This window comes from Protopterus annectens, chromosome 8.part0 (assembly GCF_019279795.1).
Source record: "Protopterus annectens isolate FY-2018-M chromosome 8.part0, PAN1.0, whole genome shotgun sequence".
Lineage (NCBI taxonomy): Eukaryota > Metazoa > Chordata > Ceratodontiformes > Protopteridae > Protopterus > Protopterus annectens.
The window spans coordinates 1,642,241,144-1,642,253,593 of record NC_056741.1 but is presented as its reverse complement, the minus strand read 5'-3'; the positions used below and the strand labels follow the sequence as shown (position 1 = coordinate 1,642,253,593).

The 12,450-nt window shown below is 41.0% G+C and overlaps 1 protein-coding gene across 1 annotated transcript in view; it reads right to left on the bottom strand.

Annotated features, from left to right (window-relative positions):
* VPS26B (VPS26, retromer complex component B) overlaps positions 1-12,450 on the bottom strand; it is a 589,545-nt gene that overhangs the window by 437,193 nt on the left and 139,902 nt on the right. The gene's annotated exons all lie outside the window — the stretch shown is intronic.

The window sequence follows — 12,450 nt, the reverse complement described above, 5'->3', positions numbered from 1 at the left end:
TAAAACCTCAAGCCTCTACATTAAGATGCAAGTATTCTACTTGTGGTGCTACTAACTACTATAGCTTTAAAACTTTATACCACAATAGAGATACCATTTGCTAAACAAAACAGCTGCACATTGTAAATAGACTTGGCATGAGCAGCAGTAAACTTTGCTTCCTTAAAACTCACAGTTCCTTGAAAATGCATTTGAAAATAAATTCCACCTGCTAACTCTAACTTGGGCATTTCACTGTCTCTCTCTCTCACACAAACATACCACACCCCTCAAGGCCTCAACCTTAGTGCAAGAAATCTGGACAAAGTCTAAAATAAATAGGGACAGATTATAAATATGGCTCTCAAACTTAGAAAATTGCAAGAGTAACAGGATTTGTGTTAGTATGCATTTTTCTAAATGATATGACGTCTAAAACTGAAATGTCTCATTATTTAGCAACTTCAATCCTTTTTAGGAGGAATATGGGGCAAAAATCTGGACATTCTGCAAAAACCTGGACAGCTGAGGGGTATGTTACCTCCCTGTTACACACACACACACACACACACACACCAAATAATTCTGGTCAGGCTTGAATTAGTTCTGGGAAGGTTGCACTGAACGGCACCATGCTTGATCTGAAGTGGGTGAAACTCCGTAGCCAGTGATAATAACTGATCTGCAGCTCAGCAATGTGGAGCATTAATGCATTTTTTGCAGAGCATTGTTTCATCACTACCTATTGTGTTTGCACATAACCTGTAGTTATTTCAAACATTTGTCTTTTTTGATTACTACAAAGTACATTTACCCACCAGAGCTATTGTGTTTTGACTTCAGTGTGGAGCTTACCTAGTTGTTGCAGGGCTTGGCTTTTAAGTAAGGTAGCAATGCTTATTTACCATATACCATTAAAGTCACCCAACTACAAGTGTACTAACACACAGACACTGCTATAAGACACTGGTCTTCAATAAAATGTAATGAGCTTCTGAAAATACTGTAATCCTGTCCTTTTATTACAAATACTGTCATATGCATTTCAATACCCAAGGCTTATACATTATCTAGTTATGTAAATATTCTCTGCATGGCAACAACGAAAGGCTTTCAATGCTGGTAATTCTTTAACAGTATGCTTACTAAAGCTTACTTGCATCTTACAATCTCTGACAAGCTTACCTGATGTTCATTAAACCATGGCTACTTAAACAGAGCAACAGGGCACTGTGACAGCATGCAGTTCCTGAATAATAAGAAGCATAAATCAACAGTATAAAAATCTGATAGAAAACCAGTACATTCTGCAAAATCAAGGACAGATGAAAAGCCACGGTCAGATTTGTGATCTACCTTGATGGGGAATACTCTGGTTAGAAAGTTCAGACCTATTACACACTAAACAAGAAGGGCAAGGTACCAGTAGAGATAAGCACTTTTCAAAAGATACATAACAACCACTAAACGTATAATGCAGCTGAATGCACAAAGAAAAGGAGAATAAGCTTTGTTTTGCACAGACCATTACCTGGGACGGGTGATCTGGGAGGGTTGTTCATGTGCAAGTCCATCAACTCTTAATAAATAACACACGAAAACAAAGAAAAAAGAAAAGAAAACAAATCATTGTTCATTTAAAATAAACCTATAAATTACCTATCCCTTCTGGATACTTTATAAATGATTCCAGCATGAATACCTATGCCATCTAGTTCCTGTGTTGAGATCTTCATGCAATAAAATAGGGCCGTCAGCTGATGCAATCCATCCAAGTCACAGCTAAGTCAGCTAGGTCGATTGTAGACTAGGTATCTTTTGGAATGTACTTTCATGGCCCCTTAATGGAACCTATTTCCTCCAGCTAGATTTCTGTATGAAAGAAAGAGAACTGTTCTACTGTGTCACCCTAGATTACTTCATATTTTATATTAGCAGGTCATATTTGTTTGAACTTGGAACTGGATTATGAAGACGACTGATTTCACTGATTCTCTGTTCTGTCCTGCATTACCCTCATTCTCATCTCATCTTATCCTTGTCTCTTTCGTACAGGTGATTTCACAAGAGATCAGTTTGAGTTCAATGCTTCCTCAGCTAAAAAAGAAAAGACTGAAGATGCCTGTATAACTGCTCCAGCATAAGAGTGACTGGAGCTTAGCTTTTGCTTTGTGAAAAATTGTTATATTTCCCTGGGGTGTGGAAAGTAATTTGGGTTTTGTCTTTATTAAAAAAGGTGGCTGGATACTTAAGTTGCACTTCAAAAACCAGTTTGTTGCCCATGGCATAAAAAGGGTAACAGTTCTTTGCATTTCAGGTACATTTAAGTGCTATAGTCCAGAGCAAGACAAATCAGGTAACCCTTAGTCATGAGATTCTTTCAAAACTCTCTGAGAAGTCTAAGAATTGTATTAGGTTTGTTATTTCCTTTGAACTGGAAGACAGTCTCATGACTCCACTTCATTACAAAGGGACTGCATCTGTTCAACAATATGGCAAGTATTCTTTGATGAAATGAACCAGATCCTGTTCTGTGTTTTCTGATAGTCCAATAAACTGCATATAATTGCAGCAGGTACAGGTCTCTAGGTCTTCCACTTTCAACTCCATCATTGCTTGGGAATGCAGGACCTGTACATATTGGCAATGCTTTGATGTCAGTACACACTGCTCTGATATCTCCTCACACTGCTGGTGAAGCACCTCTTGTATTGTGGAGAGCTGTGATTCATGGATTGTTGTGACAGTCTGAATTTGCTAGATGTTGCCACCTCTCCTCAATAAGTTTGAAAGTGCTTCAGTTGAGCCCTCAAGGCACTCAGTTCAATTGTGCTATTGGATGGTTCAGATGCCATACTGGGGAGTAAGTCTTCCTATACAGAGATGCCATTCAGAACACAGGTTACAACAGAAGCCTAAACTAGGGACCAGCCACAAATTTAATCAGGCTGTGTAGAAGTGGGTGCTCATAGGATCAAAGCAATATAGTTGATGGACTCAGTGTTGCTGCTTAGTGCATTTCTGATGATACAAAATCCCTCTGCATGAGCTGATCACAATCACACTTCCTTCTCCATGCACATGCCCTCATATGTTCTGCCAAAACCTTGTGCCATCTTCAACATATAACCCGGGAATATTTTACCTCCATTTAATCCTACGTTAATAGCTGTGAGTTCCTACTAAATCCAAAAAAACAACAAAGCTACTCATATTCCTCCCCAGAACACAAAACCTGAATAGGGCTGTTACAGTCCTAAATAACATGAAAATAAAATGTTCTTGGACATAGAACTATTTGTCATTATAGACTGCAGTTTGAAATTTAACCTGCATAAATATAAGTCCATCAAAAGTCCCACCAAAAATTCAGAATACTCAAAACAGTCCATCACAGACAACTAAAAAAAAAAAAACCAGCATCTACTGTTTGCTTACGATCCCTCCTTTTTCTCTCTCCAATCTTGACAAATCTATAGACCACACACATCTAAACTGGAACAATCCTACAATGAAGTGTTAGGTTTGCAAGAGGTCTGCCTTATAGGTCACACCACTGGATTAACCTAAAGCAACTAAACTGGATTGAAAAGCCATATTACCTCACCTTCAGTAAGATAATCATGTCCCACTAAATACTACACAATACACAAAAGTGTCTAACCTGACAGGAATCAAACAATATTATGAGCAATCAAGACGATTATGTTCACTTGCCAAACTTCGTAATGTTCACAAGCCCAATAATTCAGTAGGAGATGACCTATACTCAAATTGCATCAATAAAACATGGAACTCAATCCCACTCTGATTGAGGTTAACTAATTACTCCCTCACCTTCGAAGCTGACCTTACAAACCTTTTCCTTAACCTGTCTCTTGTATTCCACATTTTTCTACCCTTAATTACTTCTCTATCTTTGACACTTAGCTCCTTCTCAGTTCATCTGTAGCACTAGCAGGAAATAACACAAATATAATACTATCTGTTCCTCTATCATTATTTTTGTAAGTACAGCATGTAATCACAACTAAATATACTACTTCCTCTGTGCTTACTCTACTATACACTCACAAACCTACCTAACCACATGTAATACTGCCATCTAATCAATTCAACTTTCATTTTTAATCTCTCTCCACCTCAACAGTTCTTGACATATCTATCACTATGATTCTTCAACAATTATTTTTGTGTTTATTTATAAATATTCAACAGCTTGTTTCTATTTACTGTAGTTTTGTACATATATAAATTACCATAGTATTTCTGTTATATTTGTGGAATCTCTGAGCTCCCTGCTGAAAAGGGCTAAACAAATGTTGATAGATAACTGAATAAGTAAATAAGTAAATAAATAAATGACTAACATTAATGCTATAAGAATTTGCTACCTTACTAAATTTCAATTGGTTAGGCATATTCTGTAGTTATGCCTTGTTACCTACCATCCTAAACTCAAAGTATGTGTGTGGATTATATTTGGAAAGGTAAATCTTCCAGTGTAGCATGCAAAGGCCTGCCTATAGAACCCAATTAGTTACCAATATCTGTATACAATCAACCTGATGTCAATCCCGTTCTGAAAAACAGCCCCAAACCACTAAACTCAACCAGACATGAAGCACCTGGTCTGCCCAAACAGTGATAAATGTGCCCGTGAAAACAAAAACTACACACACACACACACACACACACACACACACACACACACACACACACACACACACACACACACACACACACAGACACACACAGACACACACAGACACGCGCGCGTGCGCACGCACACACTGTCCCATCTTCCATCCAACTACTCACTCTGAAAATGTCCCATCTTCCATCCATTTCAGTTTCCTCACGCTCCTAAGTATCCATCCATCGCGCTTGTGAACCCGAAACCATCTGTGTCCCGCCCATCTTCACTGAAGTCCGCTCAGTTCCCCGCCATAACCCGAAAACGTCCGTGTTAGTTCCCTCGCAAACTTGAAATGCACTGCGCGATGAGCGATGATGTCAGCACACCCGCGACTGGACTGACTTCTTAAAGAAGAACGCGCCCAAAAAAAAAAAAAAACTTTTTTTAAGCTAGTCAGCCGATTCCAGGGGGGTGCAAGTGCACCCCCTTGCACCTGCCTGCGGGCACCCTTGTATATATATATTCTGTTAATTACCATAACCTTTTATATTGTCTTGTCTTTAACACTGGTTTAACACTTTACAAGTACATTTAGACCAGGAAATTTATCAGCATGAAGTCGACAAATCCATCAGTTTTAACTTGTATACAAAAATCTAGTTGCTACAATTAGGAAAGGAATGCCGTTTGACTGTATGCACTATTTGAGCTACAGCAAGGAGGAGAAGATGGCAAGAGTCAAGTAGGATAAGCTGATTCTTCCAGTAGTACAGGGCGGATTGGGATTACCCAGTTTGAAGGGGTATTTAAGAGCTACACAGTTAAGGCTCCTATACATAGCACAATGAGGAAAACTATAATTCAAACTGGAAAGGGATGACGTTGAATCGGGGGAAGCGCAAGAAACAAGGAGAGCCTGGAATTTTGGCTGCAGGCCTTTAAAGAGAATAAGAATAACCATCAGAATATTATATCCATAAAGAAGAAGAAAGTATTCTAAGCACTACACCATCACGAGTATGGAGGGAGGAGACTGTGCCGATAGGGGATGACTGCAATTAGAGATATAGACAATAGGCAAGAGTGGTCTGGAATTTACTGGAGAAAACTGGCCAAGGAACCAAGGTACTGGGAGCAAATAACTAGAGGAGGAAAGATGACAGAATGGGAAGAGGCCAAGAATTTATTTTGACTGCAGGTTAGAGATTGCCTTCCCCATCAAGGATTGATATCAGAGTATAGGCAAAGAGAAATAAGTAGGGGGGTCCTAAATGAAATACCAACACTGGTAGAGTTTTTAGTAGAATCTAGAAGAGAAACCACCATTTAAACAGGAATAATTAATACAGTGTATAAAATATTGCATGATAACTACAAAAATCAATCAGAGGTTAGAAAGGATTGGGAAGAGAGACTAGGTAAGCAACTCAGAAAGAAACATTGAGAGGATATATGTGTCTCCCAAATATGCAACAAAATATAAAAGATGTAGGAATTTTGCTTGAAAATGTTCACATAGACATTTTTATACTCCAAGAAGACTCCACAAAATTTTTCCTCAGGTAGACAGTAAATGCTGGAGGTGTGATGGGGAAAAAAGAGGTAACTGGGAACATATTTTCTGGCAGTGCAGTGAGTTGGCGGACTTTAAGGATTCCCTGCGGGATGCACTGTCGGAGATGCTAGGTGGGCAGATCGGTGTGATGAGGGAGATGATTCTTCTGAGCTATGACACAGAATCAGAATTGCCTAGACATGGTAAGGCCTTGGTGTCTCTAATTCTGGTGGCTGCCAAAATAGCAGTTACTAGAAAATGGAAATCAAAATCTAAACCAACTATTTTAGAAGTAGTGAATATAGTAACAAAGACAAAACAACTGGAATTGAGAAAGTACAGTTTTGTACCTACCATAAATGTAGATGTTCGAGTGCTAATACAGCTGCAGTCATAACAGATGGGTTCTCCTGCCGTCAGGCGGGTCCTTGGTCGGCCGAATTCCAAAGTCTAGGTCTGGCGTCGGTTGTCATTGCTTCTTCCCTGACGTCAGTGCGACAGGGGTATTAAAAGAACCAGCCGACGCCATTTTCTTCAGTCTTTCTTGCCCCAGATGTCAGGTGCCCCCAGAAGGAAGGCAATACATAAAATAATGTAATAATGCAATGCAATATAATCAAAAAACAGTAGTTGCAAGCAAATACACCATAAAAGAATACCCCTAGAGGGGAAGGAGGGAGGGAAACCTGGACTGCAGCTGTATTAGCACTCGAACATCTACATTTATGGTAGGTACAAAACTGTACTATGTTCATCGTGCATACAGCTGCAGTCATAACAGATGAGTAGAATCCCAAAGCTAAGAAAGGGGTGGTAAGCACTAGGTGGAGCTAAGAGGAGCCAAAATGCCCTGCAAGACTGCAGTGGCAAAGCCTGCTCTAGACTTGGAGTATAATGGTAGGTTGTAGTGCTTAGAGAAGGTATGCACAGAACTCCAAGTGGCTGCTTCTAAAATATCTTTGGTAGGAACTCCTCTGAGGAAGGCTGCAGAGGTGGCTGTGGCCATGGTGGAATGAGTTCTAATGCCTGTAGGTACAGTTTTGCCATGAAAGGAATAGCAAAAGCGTATGCAGTGGGCTATCCATTTTGAGATTGTCTGTTTGGATATTGACTTTCCTTGAGCTCCTACCGCATAGGCCACAAAAAGCTGTTCTGATTTTCTGAAAGGCTTTGTTCTGTCCAAATAATAACGCAGTTGTCTGTGGACGTCCAAGGAATGCAGCAATCTCTCCCCTTTGTTTTGAGGATTAGGATAAAAAGTAGGTAAATGTATGGCCTGATTTAAGGCTACCCTGGATACCACTTTAGGCATAAAGGACAGGTTGGTACGTAATGAAACTCTGTCCTGATGGAAGATGATGAAAGGCTGGACAGCCATAAGAGCCTGTAGTTCTGAAACTCTACGAGCTGAAGTGATAGCCAGAAGGAAAGCTGTTTTCCAGGACAAATATTGTAAATCTGAAGAGGCAGCTGGTTCAAAAGGGGGCAAAGTCAGTTTTTCCAGAATGAAATTAAGATCCCAAGCAGGTATTGGTTGTTTTCTTGGAGGTCTTAAATTCTTAGCCCCTCTGAGAAACTGTCTTAATAGAGGGTGAGAGAATAAAGGTGGATCAGTGTTGTATTCTGCAGAAATGGCTGAGGCATGGATTTTGATGGAGGAGAACGAAAGTCCACTGCTTAGCAGTTTGGCCAAATATTGTAGTATTTGAGGTAAATTCAGTTTTCCAGGGCACTGGCCCTTTTTCTCATTCCAAACACAAAAACGTTTCCACTTTGCAGAGTAAGCTTTTCTAGTTGATGGCCTTCTGGCCTCCAAAATGACATCCTGCACCTCCTTGGAGAGAAGGGCCTGCTGTGATGCTAAGGAATCTTCCATGCGGCTAGACTTGAGTGTCTTCAGCTGACTGTGAAGAGTTTTGAAGCTGTGCTGAGTCAGAAGAAGAGGCATTAGAGGCAGGGTCCATGGTGGGGAATGCATCAGGCTCCTCAGGAGTGGGTACCAGTGTTGCCTTGGCCAGTCCGGAGCAATGAGGATCATCTTTGGTCTATCTGCTCTGGTCTTCAATAGGACTTTGGGCAGCAGAGGAAGAGGTGGGAAGGCATAAACTGTCATTGATGTCCAACTGAAAGAGAGAGCGTCCACTCTCCAGGCCTTTGGATGGAAGATCCTTGTGCAGAATTTTGTCAATTGATGATTTTTGTGGGAGGCAGAGAGATCTATGTCTGGCCTTCCCCATTCTTGGATTATTTCTGTAAAAACCTTTGGATGCAACTTCCATTCGTGTGGATCTGTCATATTCCTGCTTAGATTGTCTGCCAGCGTGTTTTCCTTGACTGGCAAGTACTGTGCTTGTAGTTCCATTTGTAAGTCCATGGCCATGTTCCAAAGTGACATGGCCAGTCTGCATAGGGGATAAGAATGTGTTCCTCCCTGCTTGTTTATGTACCACATAACTGTGGTGTTGTCTGTTCTTATCAATAGCTGACCTGGTTGTAGAAGGTCCTTGAAGGCTGTAATAGCATTTATCACTGCTAGCATTTCTTTTTGATTGATGTGAAGGTGCTTTTCTTTTTGGGTCCATTTGCCCTGAATGCACTGGTCTGTCATGTGCGCCTCCGAGGCGTCTGTTGTGATGACTTGATTTGCTTGAGGCTTGCTGAATGGAAGACCTGTGTTTGGCATGCTTGGGCCTACCACAGAAATTCCTTTTGCAGACATGGAATTAGTGGTATTATTGTTTCCAAACTGTGGCTGTGTTGAGACCATATGTTTTTAGGTACCATTGTAGTTTTCTCATATGCAGCTTTGCACATGGGATTAGTAAGATGCAAGATGCCATGAATCCCAGAGCCTGCAGGATTTTCCTTGCAGTCAGCCTGGTGCAATTTGCCAGTGTTCTGAAATATTGAATTAGTTGCCCCTGCTTCTCTGGCGTGAGGTAGGCCATCTGGGTGTTTGTGTCCAAATTGGCACCCAGGAAAATTATCTTCCGAGAGGGTATTAGTCTTGATTTCTCTTTGTTGACTGTGTATCCTAGAGAGTTTAATAACATTATTACATAAGCCAGATGTTTCAGAAGAATGTGCTTGCTGTCCACTTGGAAAAGGCAGTCGTCCAAATAAGGGTATATTTGTATCCCTTGAAGTCTGCAGTAGGCAATTACTGATGCCAGGTATACCTCTCAACCTGGAAACATCAAAAATCTGGACAAGGCCCATGAAAAATAGGTACAAATCTGTACACTGATTAACATCTAATTTGCATAGATATTTACGTAACCCCACCCACTCCAATGGAATTGTGGGACACAACTTTCAAACGCAAACTGAAGGACAACCAAAATATGGCACCAGAGTCCTGCAGCCATTCCAATGTCCCATTACCTGGCTATTTCGCCCCATTTTCCATAAACTCTAATGTGTGCATACTGCTTTACTAATACAGTGATTATTTGGATTTTATTTTTACATTTTACAGCCCAATGCATAAATAGACATCTGCTAAACAAAACAACATTGTCTCACAACGAAAATAGACTTGGCATTAAAACGTCTCAGCCCTTAAAACTCACATTCATTGAAACAGCATTGAAACCCACACAAAATTCAAAGAAAATGCATTTGGTCAGTGGTGGATACTGTTTTCAAATCACTGGCCCCTTTCACACAAAACAAGAAACATACATGTTTTCTTTGATACACCTTCCTGACATTAAATTATATTCCTTGTATAATACAGCACACTTGTTGGACTATAGGGCTTTTGCTTAGGCCAGGGATGTCCATTCCATGTCCCATCAAATGAATAAGTCAACTGGGTATAGCCAATGGTGCCATAAGGCAGGGACATATAGAAGTGGGGAAGGGGGAAGTGATTTTAAGCCTGAGTGTAATTTGTAGTCATGCTGCTCTGAAGTACAATCTTAGATAGGGTGACTTACACCTCTCCAATTTAATACACTTCATATTCATGTACAAAATGCATAGCCCCAGAACACAAAACAGAATTTGCACGATTGAGAATCACCCAGTTAAGTAGTTTGTACAACTTCATCACATTAAATAAAATTGACATGACTGAAAATCACCCAGTTAAGTTCATTGTACACCTGCTCACCTGAACACCCTGCTGTACTGCACAACTAAATACAACACAAGCACCTTCAAAAAAACGAAAAGGCACACCACCCTCACACACACACCCTACTACTACATTCAACTTATCCTTTCCATTTGACCAGACCTGAAACAACTAGGAGGAACGAGCCTTCTAAATATAGCCAGAGCTTCTAAATAAAATAAATCCTTGCCGGGTTTACAGGCGAGCATTCTAAATCTGTTCCACACAGCCAGAGCTTCTAAAACATTCAGCTAACAGCCAGGCAAGCTTCTAAATAAAATAAATCCTTCAGCCAGGAGGAGCGAGCCTTCTAAATACAGCAGCCAGAGCTTCTAAATAACATAAATCCTTGCAAGGCGACAGGCGAGCCTTCTAAGTCACCCATTGTACAACTGCTCACCTGAACACCCTGCTGAACTGCACAACTAAATAACACAGGCACCTTCAACAAAATGAAAAGGCACACACCACCCTCACACACACACACCCTACTACTACATTTAACTTATCTTTTCCATTTGACCAGAACTGAAACAGCCAAGAGGAACGAGCCTTCTAAATATAGCCAGAGCTTCTAAATAAAATAAATCATTGCCGGGACAGGCAGCATTCTAAACTGCTCCACACAGCCAGAGCTTCTAAAACATTCAGCTAACAGCCAGGCAAGCTTCTAAATAAAATAAATCATTCAGCCAGGAGGAGCGAGCCTTCTAAATACAGCAGCCAGAGCTTCTAAATAACATAAATCCTTAGGTTTACAGGCATCAGGCGAGCCTTCTAAATCACCCAGTTAAGTTCATTGTACAGCTGCTCACCTGAACACCCTGCTGTACTCCACAACTAAATAACACAGGCACCATCAACAAAATGAAAAGGCACACACCACCCTCACACACACACATACCCTACTAATACATTCAACTTACTTCTTTCAGTTCAGATAAATCCTTTCCATTTGACCAGACCTGAAACAGCCAGGAGGAACGAGCCTTCGAAATACAGCCAAAGCTTCTAAATAATATAAATCCTTATGGGTTTACAGGTGCGAAGCGTTCAAACTGCTCCCGGTTCCCGCCACAAAGCATTTGAACCACATCTGTAAACCCGGAAATACATGTCCCGAGCTCATTTCCGACAGGCTGGTGGTAGCCTGATGAGTTGACGTCATCGCATATGCGACGCCAGCTAAACCGCCAAAATGAAAAAAGTGCAAAAAATAAAGAAATAAAATCGGAAATGAAGGGGTGCCACTCGGGAATCGTGGCACCCCATTATTTGGACCCCAAAACTCGGTAAAACACGAGTAATTCGGGACAGTTGGGAGGTCTGATGCCAGGCATTTCGTGAATACTCTGGGCGCAGAAGATAAACCAAAGGGCAATGCAGAGAATTGATAATGTACTGAACCTGCAAGAAATCTGAGGTATCTTCTGCAATTTTGTCTGATTGGGACATGCAGGTATGCCTCCTTGAGGTCCAATGTTACCAGCCAGGACTCCTTACCCAGCATGGGAAGAAGTTGATGTAGAGTGAGCATCGTGAATTTTGGTACGAGTAAGAATGTGTTTAGGATGGAAAGATCCAAAATAGGTCTCCAATCTTTGCCCTTCCTTTCACCAGAAATAGCCTGGAATAAAAACCTTGACCTACTTCGTGTGTAGGTACCTCTTGAATAGCTTTCATGTTTATAAGAGCTGAAATTTGCTTTTGTGCTTCTGCCCTTTGATTGTGTGGCAGGTTTGGCATGACTTTCATTTTTGGAAGGGTATGAAAATGGAATTTGTAGCCTCTTTTATAATGTTCAGGATCCATTTGTCCTTTGTGACAATATGCCAGCTTTTTGAGAATAGTGCCAGCTTTCCTCCTAAGGGTGCTACCATTTGAGACCTGGTTGGCATGCAAAGGGGAAAGTCATTGGTTTTGCTTTCTGAAAGATTGCGAGTTGTCCTCACCACCTCTTTGTGTAGGAGCTTGCCATTGTCTACCTCTGTACGAGCCTTGTGTTTGTCCTCTGCCCCTCGGGCGCCTGTATCTGCCTCTTTGGGGTCTGTCTGTGGCAGGAAAGGACCAGTTTTTGGAAGGCCAATTTCTACTAAAACGTGGGGGTTGAATCTGTAGAAATTCTTTCACAGTTTGCATTGATTTAGCCTTTTCCTC